This window comes from Lytechinus variegatus, chromosome 4, assembly GCF_018143015.1.
Source record: "Lytechinus variegatus isolate NC3 chromosome 4, Lvar_3.0, whole genome shotgun sequence".
NCBI classification, from domain to species: Eukaryota; Metazoa; Echinodermata; class Echinoidea; order Temnopleuroida; family Toxopneustidae; genus Lytechinus; species Lytechinus variegatus.
Window position 1 is genome coordinate 60532242 of NC_054743.1, and position 18588 is coordinate 60550829.

The 18588-nt window shown below is 35.7% G+C and overlaps 1 long non-coding RNA gene across 1 annotated transcript; it reads right to left on the reverse strand.

The window, feature by feature from the left end:
• Positions 1 to 5609: 5609 nt before the first annotated feature.
• LOC121412777 lies at positions 5610 to 7806 on the reverse strand. The gene is made up of 3 exons (XR_005969670.1): positions 7769 to 7806; positions 6206 to 6330; positions 5610 to 5720 (listed from the first exon to the last, which is right to left on the reverse strand). It is a non-coding gene; the product is annotated as an uncharacterized LOC121412777 (long non-coding RNA).
• Between the last annotated feature and the right edge of the window lie 10782 nt (positions 7807 to 18588).

Consider the following 18588-nt stretch of genomic DNA (forward strand, 5'->3'; position numbering starts at 1 on the left):
CCCAAAACAAGTTTGCCCTTTCCGTTTCCAGGGTCGTTGCTTAAAATCGGGAACTGTAAACACTTCAGAAACAAGGAAAAATCTTGGGGAAAAAGCATACCCTATAAACACGTTTGGCTAGTCTTTTTTACGAAAAAAATGCTTTGAAAAAAAAATACACTTAATACGTTTGACCCCGCTATTGACAATTGACCAGTCTTTCAAAACCACTTTTTTTTTAATCAGTGTTTTTTTATTAGAAAGTCTACATCAACAAAAAAAAGAGAAAAATCCAACAAGGACAACACTGAAAAATCCATCAACTGAAAATCGGGTGTAAAATAAGAAAGAAAGTTGTACAGTGCGTATCAAAAAAAAGTTTACACTTTGAAAAAATCCTGGAAAATTATACATTTGTAATATCCTGAAGATTGTTCCACATTTTACATTGGTACAGGTCCATTAGAGCAAATGACGATATAACTGTCGAAATATATTTCCGCTTGAGCGAGCACCACTTACCTTTGAAAAGTTAGTGAAAAATGATTTGCGCAGAAATTTGAAATAGTTATGCGAATAAAAGTAGACCTTAATCATGAAGAACACATGGAATTTAGGTAGTAAAGTTGATTTGAAGATATCTCCTACATCGTTTGACTTGTTTCCTTGCCAAAAACACTTCGAAGAGTGCATTTCGCCCCACTCCCCGACACACCGAGGCCATCGTGATGATATTTGCTTTACATTGAGCTGTGATTTGATTGGAATGGCTTAAGCTTGATTTTCATTTTGTTAATCATTGCTAAGTTTGGAAAAAGTGTGGAGAAACAAGTATTAAATGAAGAATGAAATGTAAACCAACTTTCAATGATAAAAACTGAGTAAAAAATGCTGGAGATGTCTGATATAAACTTTTGTTCAGAATCAGTTATGTCCTCAGATCCAGCTGGCACAAATAGGGAAAAGGTTATGCTTATTAAGTGTTGAAATTTCAATTTGGGTGGCAAAATTGTCACAAAGTGCTTGAATTTATCCGTTTTATTCCAATTGACTAAAAGTGAAATGTATGATAAATCTTTCGTAGTGTTAGTTTGATTTCGTCCTTCCCCTTGACACAGCATGGAAACAATTTCTGCGCAAACAGATTTCTGCGAGCTTTACAGAAATGGACAGTGCTCACTGAAGTGTAACATTCTGACAAAACTTTTACTTTCATTGGGATAGATGAGACCCAAACCCAAGATTATATGTGAAAAAATTACCCGCATGTTGTATATTTTTTAGTTCCCAGGGCTTTTTCAAAGTGTAAACTTTTTTTTGATACGCACTGTATGATATTTAAAAGTTTCGCTTCATTCCACAAAATCCTGGTTGGTGCGTAAATGAAGAGACTGATGACGTCATCCACTCACTATTTCTTGTATTTTATTATATAAAATATTATGATTTTCTCCACATTGTGAAACAACGATTGATTCCTCCCTGAACATGTGGAATTAGTATTAATTGTTTGATGCTATATATGATGATTCAGACAAGTTGGTCCTTATTGTCAGATCTGTAAAAAAATATGAAATATTGTATGATTCAAATGATAAAAAAGAAAATAGTGAGAGACATCATCAACTGTCTAATTTGCATGTCACTGAATTGTGCATATCACTGTTTTGTGAAAAATAACCGAAAATTTAAAATGTCATGACTTTCTTATCTTACATGTACATCAGATTTTGATGAAATGTTCAGTGTTCTGTTTGATTTTTCTCCATTCAAAATCTTCATTTTTCTGGGGTGGACGTACTTGACCGTTAACACGTGCATGCATGGCCTGCATCCAAAACTGAAAAAAAACCTTTAAGCATGTTTTTTTGTCACGCATGTGTACAGCGATATATTTGACGCACCCCCCCCCCCCCCCCGTGGCGTATGGTGGTTGGCCTACAGATCACATGGGGGATTGCTTATCAGGTGGGGTGTCAGTGCTATGTGTTTAACAGTATCCTGTTAAAGGGGAAGTTCACCCTGAAGAAAACTTTGTTGTAAAAATAGAAGAAAAAAAAATAGTAAAAAATATTGGTGGAGGTTTGAGGAAAATCTGTTTAAGAGTAATAAAGTTATTAGAGTTCAAAGTTTTGGATATGTGATGTCTTCTTCTTCTTCTGGAAACAGTACAGTCCACCGTCTGGTGTATTGTACTGGACATAAACGAGCAGCTGCCCCATTTGTTATGCAATATAAAATGCATGAATTTCAAATTCTGTATGGTTCCTCATGACATAATTTTGTTTTGTATTTATGATTGGGTGTGAAATGATTTGTCTATTGATATACAAAAGATACAGTGAAAACCATTTCCAATTTTCTGAGAAAATGACATTTCATTGATTTGTTTCACCATTCACTATGTAGGAATGCTGCTCGCATATGACGTCACAAATCAAATTATTGAAATTCTAATAACTTTTTAATTATTTGATAATTTTTCTCTACCCTTGGGCAATATTTTTCATTATTTTTTCTGCTATTTTTACAATAAACTTTTTGTCAGGGTAAACTTTCCCTTTGGCTATAAGTTGTTCAACTGATAAACTATAATGTTCATTCAGTTAGAGGGCGCACTCATACTTTCTTAACAGGGGGTGGAAACTCCGCTTCTGCATCCGGTCAGACATGGGGAAATTTTGGAAGGTCAAAAGTGCACACTGCTCCCATTTTTCGCGTACAAGGCTATGGACACCGCAACTTCATGGCACACCAGCGAAACAGAGGCGTGGTCATAAATTGGCCTGCGCGCACAGCGTAAAAATATGCAAATAAGCAAATTGTCACAAATTAGCATAATACGCGACGTGATTGAATATGAAATGTATTCATAGAGCTGCGTCTTTGGTAAATTCATATCATTGATCATTCCCCCGTTCACCCCCCTCAAGGTATTCAGTTGTTTATTCATCTTTTCTTGTTTACATATTTTTTATTCTTTCGCGATTATTACTACATCAATTAATTCCCTTATTTATTTGCTAGATATTTCCCTGGAAGACATTTTGGAAGCTTACAAGAGATTCATTAGTAGGATTGAACTTAGGGATCTGCTTGCTCTATTGGTGTTCATCACTGCCCATTATTTTCATTACACATCATGAATAGCCACAAATATTTGGTTATTATTATTATTTTTTTTTGGGGGGGTGGGGTAAATACTTAAAATGATGAGAAAAATCTGAGCAAGAGAGCAATCAGGTCATTTTGTCTTTATTTTGAAATTGAAATGAACAATCTGGTGCAAATCTTATGAAGATTTTTTTTTAAAGTCTGAGTTTGGGATGGGAGCAAAAGAGAGCCCAGTACCCCCCCCCATGTATTTGCTCTCATCAAGGCTATCTTAAAGGTCACTTCCAAATAAAATAAAAATTTTGTACCTGCCCACCCCCTATAATTCTCTATCGATTCCACCCCCCCCCCCTCTCTCTCTCTTCCACACACACACATTCCACATAATCATGTGAGCAAACAATTATTCTCATTTCATTTTAATTCCTATCCCACTTTTAAATCAAACTCATTCATGTCTTTAATTCGGCTGCACCTGAATGTCACAGTATGCCATGTTGCAATGGCTTTTATGGGCTATCTTGCCACGCATGTTATTTTGATACTAAATACCTGTTGTACTAGTGTTATACCCATGGATACCCGACATACAGAATCAATCAATCAATCAGTAGCACTATCATATTCCAGTCATATAGAAGTAATCTTCAGTGCTATTTCATCACAACACAGTTTGGTAGCAATAACATCATCATCACATATCTTTCACGGAATATAAATTGGTGGATTAATTAAATCACGAATATCAAGATTAGAAAGTAATATTTCAAATTAAAATGTTTATTAATTAATAAATTTTTGAATACATGATAAAAATATTTTTTCTCTTTTTTCTCACCAAAGCATCAAATTACATCAGCAAAATGCCTATAATGAGTGCAAAAGAAATTGCAAAGATATTACAAGAGACGGGATGTATTTTTTTTGGAAAAATCTAGAGAAAAAAAAATAGAAAAAAATAAGTATGTATATTCACTTACATAGTTATTGATAAGCCTTACATAGTCAATATAAGGGGGGCATCAAGGATGCCATTAATAAAAAGATTATCGATATACATGTACCTCTCAAAGTCAGTTACTCAAATATCAAATCATTATTTTAGCATTTGCTGACAAGAAATAGCCTGCTAATCTAATCGGGGACACTTCATAAAAAAAAGGGAGCACATTGCCACATTTCTCTAAAGAGTGCCTTCCCAAATCTGCACATTAGAAAATCAGTAACAAAAATGCTTATTGTCTATTGTTGTGAAGTGCTGCTAGAGCTGTGTTCTATTTCCAACAAATTCTTTTATTTTCAGAGCTAATCTAGTTCATTATATGGGACATCGACAATACAGTGTTACAAAAACAAAGAGATTAAAAACGAAAAAAAAATAGTACAACTTTTCACTTCCCCCAGAAAATGAATTCAACAGCTTAATGTCCAGCAATACATAGAGGTTCTTGTTTCATAAAGACTTCAATTATGGTAAATTGGCCCCAAATGTAACTAGCAACTAGCATGGGAACCACAATTTTGATCTGTTGCTTTAATGTTTCCATAGTAATTACCAGAATTTCAAAGTTAGAATAGTAGTTAGTCTTAAAGGGGAGGTTTACCCTGACAAAAAGTTTATTGTAAAAATAGTAGAAAAAATAATAAAAAATATTGCCAAAGGTTTGAGAAAAATTCATCAAATAATTAAAAGATATTAAAATTTCAATTATTTGATTTGTGACGTCATATGCGAGCAGCATTCATACATAGCGAATGGTAAAAAATCAAATAAATGTCATTTTGTCAGAAAATTGAAAATGGTTTTCACTCTACCTTTTGTGTATCAATAGACAAATCATTTCATACCCGATCATGAATAGAAAACAAAATTAGGTCATCAGGAACCATACAAAATTTGAAATTCATGCATTTTATATTACATAACACATGGGGCAGCTGCTCGTCTACTATGACGTCACAAATCCAAAACTTTGAACTCTAATAACTTTCTTACTTTTTAACGGATTTTCCTGAAACCTTCACCAATGTTTTTTTTACTAATTTTTCTGCTATTTTTACAACAAAGTTTTCTTCAGGGTGAACTTCCCCTTTAATGAATTGGGGTCCTGGACTGAGTGATTTCTTCGCCCTTTGTTCTGTCACATTGTTTTTATTATGCACATTTTTTCAATGAAAATCCATTATTTCTTATCACCTTTATATGTCTGTAGGCATGTATGTTACATAGCCCAGACCTCAGTAAAGGTCCATTCTGCATTGTTTAGATAACCAGAATACAACCTATCCCTTTCAAACTACTAATATTATTCAAAGTGCTTTCACTACCAGTATAAGTACTACATGTAGATGATTAGAACATTGATAGGGGGGGGGGGATAAGTGTGCCCTTTGGAAAAATATTTTAATCTTGTGTGAAACCTATGGACCTAAATATCTATACTCCAATTAATTTTTTTTTTCAACAGATGTGTAGTTTAAGCAGCATTCAATATGTATTGACACATTTATTTAAATTCATTCAAGTTTTTAAATCTGTAATTGCAATGAAGAAACTGCTTGTTATGAACCTGGCCTTCATATTTCTTCTTGATCTGCCCTGGTGATACTCAAACTGCTTGTATAACCTGCATAGTAAACAAAAAGAGAAAGGAACAAAATGAGCTGCTGATATAAATTATTCTTACTCATCTAGTCCAGTTTATTTAGAAGTTTTAAACTTTTTATTAGCCCCTACTCTTCCATGCAATATTATTTAGAAAATGCACATGTAGTAACTTATGTTGCCAGATAAAAATCATAGATCACTATTTTAGATCATTATTCATATAACTTTTTTTATTAAGTGTGAAAACCCATTCAAATATATATCGAAAGATTAATCTCAATATTTTGTTCTTTTATTTCTGTCTTCAGAGTAACTGAGTTTTAAAGTGAATTTATGTATGATTAATATAGCTAAGAGACATGGACAAGAAGTATGCATTGATGATAATGGAAATACTGGTGAATTTGAATCCAAAAGAACATTATCTCATCATGGAGCTTTACTTTATGGGATAACATGATTCAGAAAAATAGGTTTTTTATATTTTTATGAAAACAAGCATACCTGGCAAGCTTTTAGATCAGATATCCTGTTATTCATCAGATTGTACCTCTTGGTGATGTGCAAATGGTATTTGACTTTGTACTTCTGACTAGGCTGAGACTGCTAAGAACTGGATCCCATTGGATCTGCAATTCAATATACATACAATACTTTACAGTTAAAAATTTCAAAAGTGATAAACAAAATTCCTCTCTTAAAACAATTTTTTCAGAGTTCCAGCTTTCAAAATTCCCAACACAAAAAAGCAGGTCTTGACCAAAAACTAAATGGTTCAAGCATACGCGGCCTACTATAGTGAGGTCTTTTGTCAATCTTCAATATATATATACACCAAGCCAGCTTTGACAGATGTAGGATAATTATCATTTGTGTAATAATATGGCTCTCGCTCATTCATCAGTGCGAGACAATCGTTAATTTTTTTGCACTCGTCTATAAACATGTCTGATTTGAATCTCTACGTTAAGTGAGTTCCTTTTTAAGTTTGATTTTTATTTTAAAAAAGGGTTAGCTCACTTGCTGGCAGGTTTAAATGACCCTTTGCCTTTCACCACAAATAACATCAAGTGAGGACAATAAAGATAAATCAATTGGATCAGCTGCTCTCTCTGCTTAGCCTTATACTTAAACAATTCAAAATAGGGCACTATAAATTTTCTCAACCCTTCCAAAAAACAATTGAGCAGTTTGAACCCTGACAAATAAATGTTGCCCCCCCCCCCCGAAAAAAAAGAATCATTAAACTCCGTTGCTAGGCTAATTATATTTTAGTCCAATGGTCCAGCCAGGAACTAAAATAAAGTTAACTTAAATCTTTGTAGAAAAAAAGTCAAACCAGACAGATCTAGAATTTTATTTTTTAAAATCTATGTTCAAGTTAGACCTATCCTAGGGCCTTACTTTTATTTAAAAAAAGAAAAACGTTAATATCTGTCTCAAATCATTCCATGAGCATGGCAAAATCTACCAATATCATTCCAAAGTTCCAAACAGATTCAATTCATTTAGATTTAATTTCATTTCATTTTAAATGCAGATAATTATATTGAAATAGCGGTGTCGAAAAATCAGTACTATAGGCCCATGGCCTATAACTTCAAATTTCAACTCAAGCTTGTTTGACAATTAATTTCCAACACCTAATGACCTAGCCTACATCGGCAATTTCGCAGCCGGCTGGCACCGGCGATATCAAAGTCCGCATCCCGCTCTGGCTATATGGTACGGTACCGTATTTGGCTTAATTTTGATGCAGCTTTGCCGTTAAACAAGTCCACATCTACCCCTGATATTTGACAATAAGAACTGAAATACAGATTTAATAAGGGCGGACATGAAGCATCCCAATTAACAAACTTAGTTCTACGAAGAACTATGTTATTTTCTGAGAAAATATGTCAGATTTCAGACTAATTTAGGATCAGGACAGGAAAAAGAAATGGAAATATGGAAATTGTGGTTTGCGTTGTAAACTGCACATAAAGCCATGCATGCGACGCCGAACCCCAGCAAACACACTACAATTTCAACTAGGATCAAAGTAAGGAATTGAACTTAACTTACTTTTATTCCTATGGAATGTCATTAGATTGATATTAATGTTTCCTCCAAGATTTTCTGCTCCTTTGAAGTTCACTCAGAAATCATGATTTCGAACATCAATTCTAAAAACAGATAATTAGACTTGCTATTGTATTTCAAAAAGTTGAATTTCGCAGAATCAAAAAGAACGACACTTCGCACAGATATCGTAGGGAATTGTGGGACGGAAAAAAATGTTTAATGCATGAGGACATGAATAAAACATTAGCGTTTTATCCAATCATACAGGTGCATTGTGCGTATTTTGACGTCATTACTCATGAATTAAACATTGACCTTCCAAAATCAACCTTCAAATTGGACAAATGGCAGCCATGTTTGTTATGTACAAAACCTATGGAAAATCAAAAACGCACAAAAAGAGTTGCCTCCACAGACCTTATAATATATTACTAGACCGAAAGCTGCGCGCGCGTTCAGTACAAAACAAATGAGATTAGACTCCGCCTACCGCGATCATTTGAAGACAAAAATAAGCCCCCATTGACATTCATGAGCGTAAATATATTCATATTCCGGCCTTGTCATTGGCTAAGAGCGTCATTAATACGCGATTTCCCCGATTCTTTGTCATCGATACTAGTGGTATCGTGTTACAGAAGTAATTATTCATTTGACCTCATTACGTCATCTAATTTATTCATTCTCAAACTTTTCTTTCCACACAAAAATGGACCTACGAACACTCCGGTGAGTACGTATAAATTGATATAACCACATGAATTCAGTGGACTATTTACAAATTTCACACTGTATTTTGTGATCTTAGGTTATTTCTCTACCAAATTAGAGAGTTTACTATCATTCTTCTGTTAAAGGAAAGCAAAATTTGGTCTTTGAAATTGAAGTTAGATTGTCATCGTCGCCCAGTGCAGCCTGTATGTTGCTTGCAGTGTTGCGGTTATGCCGCTGTGTTAACCACATGTATTTTGTACGGGCTCCTAGCCGATTGGGCATCGAGAGAATTTCGGGCCGGTTTGGTTCACCTCCAATTAACAAGGACCAACCCATGATTGATTAAAGCAAGAAGAATGAAGCTTCTTTTTGTACACTGTAACGTTAGATCTAGAGGGAGATCTGCATCTATCTTCAGTAGATCGAAACCCAGTCAGGAATAAACTGTGAAGTGGAGTGTGGATGAAGATATATTGCCTGTCATTGTGTCAATCCTCACTTTCAGTTTCAGATATCAAATTTGCTTTGCATAACTTCAGGCTTCTTCATTTAGCCCCCACCCATTTTAACTTATTGTTATTTATAAGTAGGATCTATAGTTAGACTCCTAGACCAAAAGCTTCAGTCTCTCTATTTTGGTTGTTCCGCTGAACTGTGTTGGCTCACAACAGTAAAAAAAAATGTCAGAAATTGTTGAATAAATCCCCAGAAACGACGGTTATTCCTGTATACGAAATAATATGCTGCTCTGCGCATGTTTGTCTTATTATCAATACAATAGGCTAGATCTAGGACCTAGATCTAGATAGGCCTAACGTTAGATCTAATTTCTAACTTGGTTAACAGAGGATCTAGGCCTAGTGTTACTGTTGCTTCTTATTAATATTATTTTAGACTTAGATCTAGGCCTACGGTACTTCACTTTTATTCATCGATGCTTTCTAATTCTAGGCCAACCTAATTCAAATCGAGTCATCTAAATTATACTTTCCCAACCCGCGACACTTACCCCAGGCCCAGGGCATATGATCTAGGTCTGTAATTTAGGCCTAGATCTAGGTCTGGGCCTAAACGACTCCATTTACATGTACGAGTATGCCTGTCAGTGTCAGTGGACCAAGGACTAGATCTAATCTTGGTCAATAATGGCAATGAAGTTTAAACTTTTAGCCAGGAATAAAAGACATCAAATCCATATAGGCCTAGATCTCAGTTTAGAACCAAAGCTTTACTTTCTAGGTCTAGATAGATCGAGAGTCCATCGTTACTATCTAGATCTAGACCTACGAGTAATTTAGATACGCGAATGCTGTTGCACAGCTCTGAGTCTTGGACTAGATCTATACTTTCTTACAAATAGATCTAGACCTAGTGCATGAGATGAAATTATGTTAAAGTCAAATGAAATAAGATTCGGAAATAAAAAGATGCAGATGTTTCTTTTTTTGGGGGGGGCAGACATTTGAAAAAATTTAGAGAAACCTAAAATTCAGAAAGCGAGGGCCAGAAGTAACCAATATTACCTATGGCCGTTTTGTGCATTTTCTAAAATAAAATTTTAAGGATGTCATGCAATTCTTTTTTTGATGAAGGTTTTCACATTTCATCTCTTACCCAAATCCCTCCCCTATACATACGGCCATGAAAAATATCACTTCTTATTATTGTACTCTCTTTTCTTTCACAAACAGGTTGAGTTTGAAGAAAAAGAAAAACAGGTTGAGTTTGAAGGACAAGAAAAACAGTATAGAGGTCTACCTATATGGTTCAAGATGATGATCATAAGTGCATGCATCATTTTGCAGATTCTCATCCAGGTATAAAAGTTAAACTAACCCATTCAAAATTACAGATACATTACATGCATTGAATGTTAACCATGTTTACATTAAATAAAAATAACCTGAGCCACAAAGAGGTAGGATCTGTACGAAACATACACTTCTTAAATATACAGGCTCTCGAGTCTAAAGTAGAACCAATGTCAAAAGTTATGTACTTTGGGCAAATTTATAAAATTAGGACATGTCCTTGATCTACTAGTAATTAAATTGCCTTTTTATTTCCTATTTGTTTATAAACAAAGCAATATTTATTTTTCATGAGTTATATTTTATAAAATTCATTTTATTCATTCTTTAGTGTGATATTCATATTTCATATTTGTAGATTTACGATTTTTTTGGTTTTACATTTTGTCTAATAGGATGATGCAATTTGACAATTTCCATGGAGGTGATTGATGATGATAAATAATTGGTGAAGTAGGCCTAATAGAACAGTGCCTGGACCACAGAGAGAAATACAAACTACAGCAGTTATATGAGTGAGTGAGTGAGTTAGTTAGTGATTATTTTTGATAATGGAGGATTGAAAAACCCATTTCAATTTTGTTTCTAGATTATAGTTAGTGTCGTTTTTAATTACAGATCAAAATATTCTGTGCAACAAAACATATCAACTTTAATTCTGACTATTCATATAATTTACATTTGTTAATTTATATATTCATATTTACAAGAAATCTCTGTCATTTTTTCGAAGAGTACATGTAGTTAGAATGGAGAGTGGTATGTAAACTGCAGAGAACATGTTTAAGTGATATGCTTTATAGAAGTACAACTTTATAATTAGAAGTAAGATTTCCTATGGTATGTGTTGAAGAAACATATACCTATGCATAGTCTCACTTTTCTTAAAACATTTGTTTTATAAAACATGACAATTTAATTTATTTTCTTTCTCTATTTTTTTCAATCGGCAGGACTGGTGTAACAGATGTTTTCATTCAAAAAATCCAACTATTCAACATTGAAGACTTAGGAACCACGTGATGAAGATGGAAAAGGTTTTTTTTCCAAGTCCAATTAAAAAAAAAAATTATTATCACAACCCAAATTCATGACGTATGAAATTTCTTATTGATTTTCATTAAAATTGGTTGCAAAAAGAGAAGCTATAAACATACAAATAGGAGCAGCGGATTGAAGTTGCTTGAAAGTGGGGGGGGGGGGCACAGGGAAAATGCTGTTTTATGTGAAATTTTTAAAAAGTTGCGAGCAAGCAAAATGTTGACATTTAAAAACAAATATCCAATTTTGTGATAGATTTCGACAAAATATTCAAAATGATGTATTTCACCCTTTGCTTTCCTTTTTTTCCCCTTGGTCGTGATTTTTTTTTTGGGGGGGTGGCAAGAGCATTGGCGGCGGAAGGCAAAAAATTAAGGGGGGTCCACCTGAATTTATCCACCTAAATCTTAGAAGGGACCACAAAAATTTCCAGCAAAAAAAGGTTGTCAACCACAATTTTAGGGGGGCACAACAATTTTAAGGGGGGGGGGGTCTACCTGAATTTAGGGGGGACGCAGGAAAAAAAATTGACGAGCAAAAAAAAAAGATTCTCAACAAAAAATTTAGGAGGGGGGACTGTCCCCCACCTCAAATTTAGGGGGGACAGGTCCCCCTATCCCACCGCTTCCACCGCCTATGGGCAAGAGTCCTTCAAGCCCCCCCCCCCCCTCCATCTGTACGAACCTGCTTATATACCCCACTCACATGAATTATTAAACTTAATGCACACAGGATTTCCTTCAGAAGTATATTATAGAAATGAAAATATTGTTTTCTTGTTTCAAAGGGCACTCGTCATTGTGACCATAAAACAGATCCTTCTCAAGTGAAAGGGGCACAGAACAAATTCTTTAGAAGCGCTCTTCTTGGGTAAAAGGGGGCAGTGATTCAAGAAAGGGCACTTTCAAGAAGGCGAGGGGGCACTTTGTATTACATGAAACGGGCTCTCAGATGGAAGGGCACAGAACACGTGGGGGGCATTTTTGGGTGAAAAATTGCATATAAGGAAGAGCACTAATTGGTATTACCTAAAACAGGTTCTCATCAGGTGAAAGGGACGCAGTACACGTTCGTGAGGGGGCATTTTCTTGCATAAAAAGGCACTTTTCAGTGCTTCAAAAAGTAGGGGGAATTGTGCCCCCCCCAGCATACAAAAACATATTTATTTTGGTTCAAACTATTAACATACGCTTAAGAAACAGGTAAAGCTTAATCCTCTGATAATGTGATTTTTTCTGGATAATTAATAAAATTCACCACTAACCAGAAAATTCCTTCATGTCTTTCATTTGTGTTCATGTAGTATTTGTACCGAGCTAAAATGAAAGGGATTTGGAATTGGCAAAATTCAAAGTGAGACGGAGATCGAGAGAGGGAAAGAGTGATGAGAAGTGGGTTGAAAAGAGATGAGAAAGAAATGGAGGGGCACATAATTATGAAGAGATAATTTAGAGGGGGTGGTGAGAGAGCTGGTGTTGGAAGTAGGAACAAAAGGGGTGGAAGAGAAATAAGACGAGATTTTTGGAAACCAGGAGACAGATAACAAGTGGGAAAATAAGGAAATATATGAAAAGTTAATTTGCAAAAGGGGCTAGGTCCACTCCAAGAAAATCATTTTTTTTATTCTCCCATATTGCAATATTCTTATGCGAAAATGAATTTTCATGATACCCTACCATTAGAAATTCAAAATTGGGTATAAAAGAAATCTACTTATCTTCATATTTTTTTTTAAATATTATTTTCCAGAAAAATTATGAATGGACCTAACCCCTTTTGAAAAAAGTGAATTTTCTTTTTTTAGTTCACTTTTTTATGGGAATTTCAACTTTTCTATGGTATCATCTTATAGAGCTACTAAAAATCAATTAAGACATAAAAATCAAATTTGATTAAAAATGGACCTAACCCCTTTTAAAAGTGAGCTCTTCATATGTAGGAGAAATGCGGCACAAAAGAACATGAGTGGGAAAATGATTAAATGGAAAAAACCAGGAAAGCTGGAGAATAAAGGGGACAGGAAACATATTGAGCATGATAAACTGGGGCCCGTTTCATCATGAGTTACAAGTATGGTAACTACGAATACCACTCATAATCAAGGTTCCCACGGTTATCACAATAATAGCGATGTTTAAATAGCTCAGTGTAATTCATTATGAAACGGACGCCAGAAAAAAGCAGGCACGGGGATCCATGAAGATTTTTTTTTTTTTACTTCTCCAAATTAAATTTGTAACAAGAAATGACTCTTTTAGTGGTGAAAGTTATTTTTTTCAGTATTCATACTCAACCAGTGAAAATGAATACCATCATTGTAATAACCATGATTTGCCCCCACCCCACCTCCACCTTTTTACCTAATCGCGACTTGATCTACTCTTTTCATCTTCCCTTTTAGAATTAGCATAGGCCTATAAAATAAGACGCAATACAAACATTGTTTTGTTTTTAAGTGATATCGCTTGTGATATCGATACTTTATAAAGCGCAACGTATCGTCTCAGATTTGCGCTTGCTTGATTCGCTGAATTCTTCGCGTCACGAGCGCGTAACAAAATGAATACATTAATAAATTTGCCAAGTTGACCTTTGTCATTGCGCTGGTGTGCGTATTGTCTAATACACGTACAAAACCACAGTTGACGAGGGAGCATCGTACGAAATTAATATTAATGGGCTTATTTTAGCTTCTAATGGATTAAACAAAATGGCGGTAGCTTCGGGGGCCTGGTTGCCTCTCTAGCTCCCTTCGGGAGCTTACGTATACGTAAGATCGTATCTCTGTGTTTCTTAAAATAGTCCTACAATCTTGCACTGCGCGAAATCTTAAAAACTAAATAACTCAACAACAACTTGAAGCATGTTGTAGGCAGTGGTCAGATTCTGAATGGTTTCTATTCCTGCGGAAAGAATTGTTAATTGCTACATTGCTTTGAAATTGAATTGGTGCATCTATCTCCAGAGGATCAGAGACATCGGACAAGATTGAATTTCAGCCGACTCAGACTCAGCCCCACACATGTAAGTCTGTGTTATAAAACCTGTTAATTTTCAACAATTAAAACATGCATTGACTTTTTAAGTTTTAGCTTGTGAGTTGTGTATCTATCACTTCCGATTCCCATATAAAACACAGTTCCCAACTATCCCCCCCCCCTCTCTCTTGTATCCTACCTCCATTAAAATAAGGGGAAGAAGGGCAAGAAGTGGGTTTGTGAGTTGTGTGGAAAAAGAAAAATCAAGACGAAAGAGTGACTAACAATGACTAATGATTTAAGATCAGATGAAATTTGAGAGAAATCGGGCAAATGACATGAATGAGAGGGAGGGAGGATATGAGGGAGCCAAAGTGGCAAAGATGAAAATTAAGAGCAAAGCTTGTCGGCTTATGCAGTGAGACTGAGAGTCCCAAAAATATGACAAGAAATAGGGAAGTAAATAAAAAGTAGGCCTAGATCCTATTAAAAAAATAAACAAAAAGGTGGAGGGGGCATCATCATCATCATCTGGTACAGGATGAAGGCGCAGGCCTGTAACTCCCGGTCGCTTCTTGTAGGATTGGTCACTGAAAACTACTCCTTCATGAGCATGATGAGCTTGCGTGAGGAGACATGGAAACTCAAAGTTCTTATTTTGCCAAAATATATCAATATTTCTTTTAAATTTAAATTTGTCTGTTGTTGGTATTTGTATTAGGTTTTCAGGAAGACTATTCCAGTCATTGATTACTCTTCTACTGAAAGACTTATTTCTCACATCCAGTTTGCTATGGGATTTCAATAATTTCATGGAGTGACCTCTTGTAGAGTTACTACCAGACTTTGAGAAGAAATGGTCTGGAGAAATGTTGACCAATCCATGCACAATCTGATGGACCATTATCATATATCCTCTCCTATAATAAAGTGATTCGTTAAAGGTCAAGTCCACCTCAGAAAAATGTTGATTTGAATCAATAGAGAAAAATCAGACAAGCACAATGCTGAAAATTTCATCAAAATCGGATTTAAAATAAGAAAGAACATTTCAAAGTTTCGCTTATTTTCAACAAAATAGTTATATGAACGTGCCAGTTACATCCAAATGAGAGAGTCAATTATATCATTCACTCACTATTTCTTTTGTTTTTTATTGTTTGAATTATCAAATTTTTCAATTTTTACGAATTTGACAATTAGGACCTCCTTGCCTGAAGCACAAAATGTTAAAATAATGGAATTCCACATGTTTAGGAACTTTAGGGAGGAATGAACTTCATTTTACATGACAATGACGAGAAAATCAAAATATTTCATATAATAAAATACAAAAGAAATAGTGAGTGAGTGATGTCATCAACTCTCTCATTTGGATGTAACTGGCTCGTTCATATAACTATTTGGTTGAAAATAAGCGAAACTTTTACCATAATTTTCTTATTTTACATCCGATTTTGATGAAATTTTCAGGCTTGTGCTTGTTGAATTTTTCTCTTTTTATTCAAATCAAGTTTTTTTGGGGTGGACTTGTCCTTTTTAAGTTCCCTGAGTCTCCTTTATATGGTAAGTTTCTCAAATCCTTCACTAGTTTTGTTACTCGCCTCTGTACTCTGTCAACCTTCTTGGCATGTTTTGTAAATCTACCGTTCCAGATGACGTTCCCATATGGTCTAATTAATGTCTTGAAGAGAATTGGCAAAGTAGATTTGTTTAGCTGAGTGAAAGTTCTCTTTATAACTCCAAGCAGTTGATATGCCTTATTAACAGCTAGAGACATACTATGCTGATGAAATTTAAATTGATAGTCGACTGTTACCCCAAGATCCTTTTCAGCAGCTACTGACGTCACTTCTTATTGCAGCATATAAAATTTTGCTTTTGGATTATTCCTTCTGATGTGTAGAACTTTACATTTACTGCTATTGAACGGTAACCATGGTAACTTCCATTTCTCTGACCGTAATTGTAGTCTATCCAGGTCCTCTTGCAGATCTTTGAAGTCACTCACTATATTGTAAAGTTTGGTGTCGTCAGCAATAAAGCAACATTACTCTTGTTGACAGCAGATGATAGGTCATTGATAAAGACTAGGAAGAGAACAGGTCCGAGAATGCTCCTTTATGGTATTCCGCTTGATAACTGGAGACCATGGAGATAGTTCCCCATTTACTCATTTACCATGGAGATAGTTCCCCATTTACATATTGTGGAGCATTGTGGCCCAGTGGATTAGTTTTCGGACTTTGAAACAGGGTCGTGGGTTCGAATCACAGCCATGGCGTAATTTCCTTCAGCAAGAAACTGATCCACAGTGTGCTGCTCTCAACCCAGGTGAGGTAAACCGTAAATGGGTACCGGTAGGAAACAATTCCTCAAAAAGCTGTGTGCGCTATGAACGCATACGTGTAGCTTAGCCGGGTAATATAGGAGCGCCTTGAGCACCTAACAAGGTGGATATGTGCGCAATACCCTATATTATTATTATTACTCGTACACGCTGAACTCTTCCTCTCAGAAATTCTCGCATCCAGATAAGAAGTTGGCCCATAATTCTGTGTCCCTCTAATTTACGTAGAAGCTTTTCGTGGGGAACTCTGTCAAATGCAATGCAAAAATCCAAGTTACAAAACATTGATTGGCTTCCCTTCATCAAGCATTTGTGTCCATTCTTCAAGCACATACAAAAGTTGTGTGGAACATGACCATCCTTGGATGAATCCATGTTGGTTATAATACAACAATTGATTATTTTGCAAATGATCTGCTACAGCATTCCTCACAATCTTTTCCATTAGTTTTCCTGCTATCGATGTAAGACTCACTGGTCTATAGTTAGAAATCTGTGTTCTATTTCCTTTCTTGGGAAGAGGAATTACATTTCCAGAGATGCCAAGTTCAAAAAAATGTTATGCGTGAGATTTTCATGACTCGACGTCTCTGTGCGCGCGCGGCCAGTACTTACAATCGTACGTTGCGAAAAGGCGCGCACGCAACGCGCGCGCGCATGAGAAATGGGCTTCAAAACTATGCGATGCACGCACGCGATTCATCGTATCACGATCACGTACTAAATAGCTAGCACAATGCGTGAGACTTGGTAGCTCTGCATTTCCCTTTTTCCAGTCGGCTGGAATTTTACCTTCATGCATTGACTTGTTGAATTTGATAGATAGTGGTGAATAAATGATAAGTCAAGTGTAAGAGTAACAATTTGAATTGGAACTGAAAGAGGTGCAAAGCAAATAGAATAAAGCAATATTAATGGCGTACACTCTTTAATCAGTCAAATAATGAAAAGTTATGAGCGTTTGAATCTTGTGATCACTAATGCTATGGAGCTCTCAACAGTGCGAAAAAGATGTTTGATGTCACAGGTGACCAACTTTCCGTTTGATGGACTATAAAATACCCCCAAAAAGAATACATGATCTACTGATTAGGGACAGTGATTTTCCGTTTAAAAAAATTGCGTTTTCCGTTTCAGAAAATCTTAAATGCCGTTTCGGCATGTCAGAAAACGGAAATTCTGTTTCCCCCTTGACTTTGTACACACGGAAAAGTGACAATTCCATTTACCCATCCAGTAGCAATAACACATGTATGTTAACGCTCGCGCTGGTCAGATTTTGGATCTGTCATTGTAACAACGCAGTAGAATCCGCTCTAATCGGATCTATGCGGGCATAAAAAATATTTTGACACACATATCTCACATGAATACATCCTCACCTTTCACATTTCTAGCATTATTTCACTGTTGAATGAACTTTTATAGATAATTTTGGGGGGTTTTGGACATCGTTTCGAGCAGTCAACGATTTCATTCTATCCGCCATTTTGGATTTCAAGATCGTGCTGTACATATTCAAACATAGAGGGCAGCAAAACACGACCTGCATGTGAATGATTTCGATACGGCCGATCGACCGTACCCTGCCAGAGCGGCCGGGAAGGACCGGGGCGAGGGGTACGATCGGGTGTGAAGGAGTGAAGAGCAGTCACGATGTGTTGATTTTGTCATGATTGTGGTGAAGTGAGATCGTGTTTTGTGAGGTTATGTGGCCATTTAATATTCGTATTTTGTTGAGATTTTGGAGTAATTTATGTTGCTGTTCTGTGTATTTTGAGGAAAAATATGTTTTCCGTGATTTTCCGTTTGAAATGCCACTTTCCGTTTCAAAAGGCCATTTCCGTGAATTCCGTCCGTTTTCCGCGATCGCGGAAAATCACTGTCCCTAACTGATGGATGTGATAAAAGTGGCAGTTTAAGTGA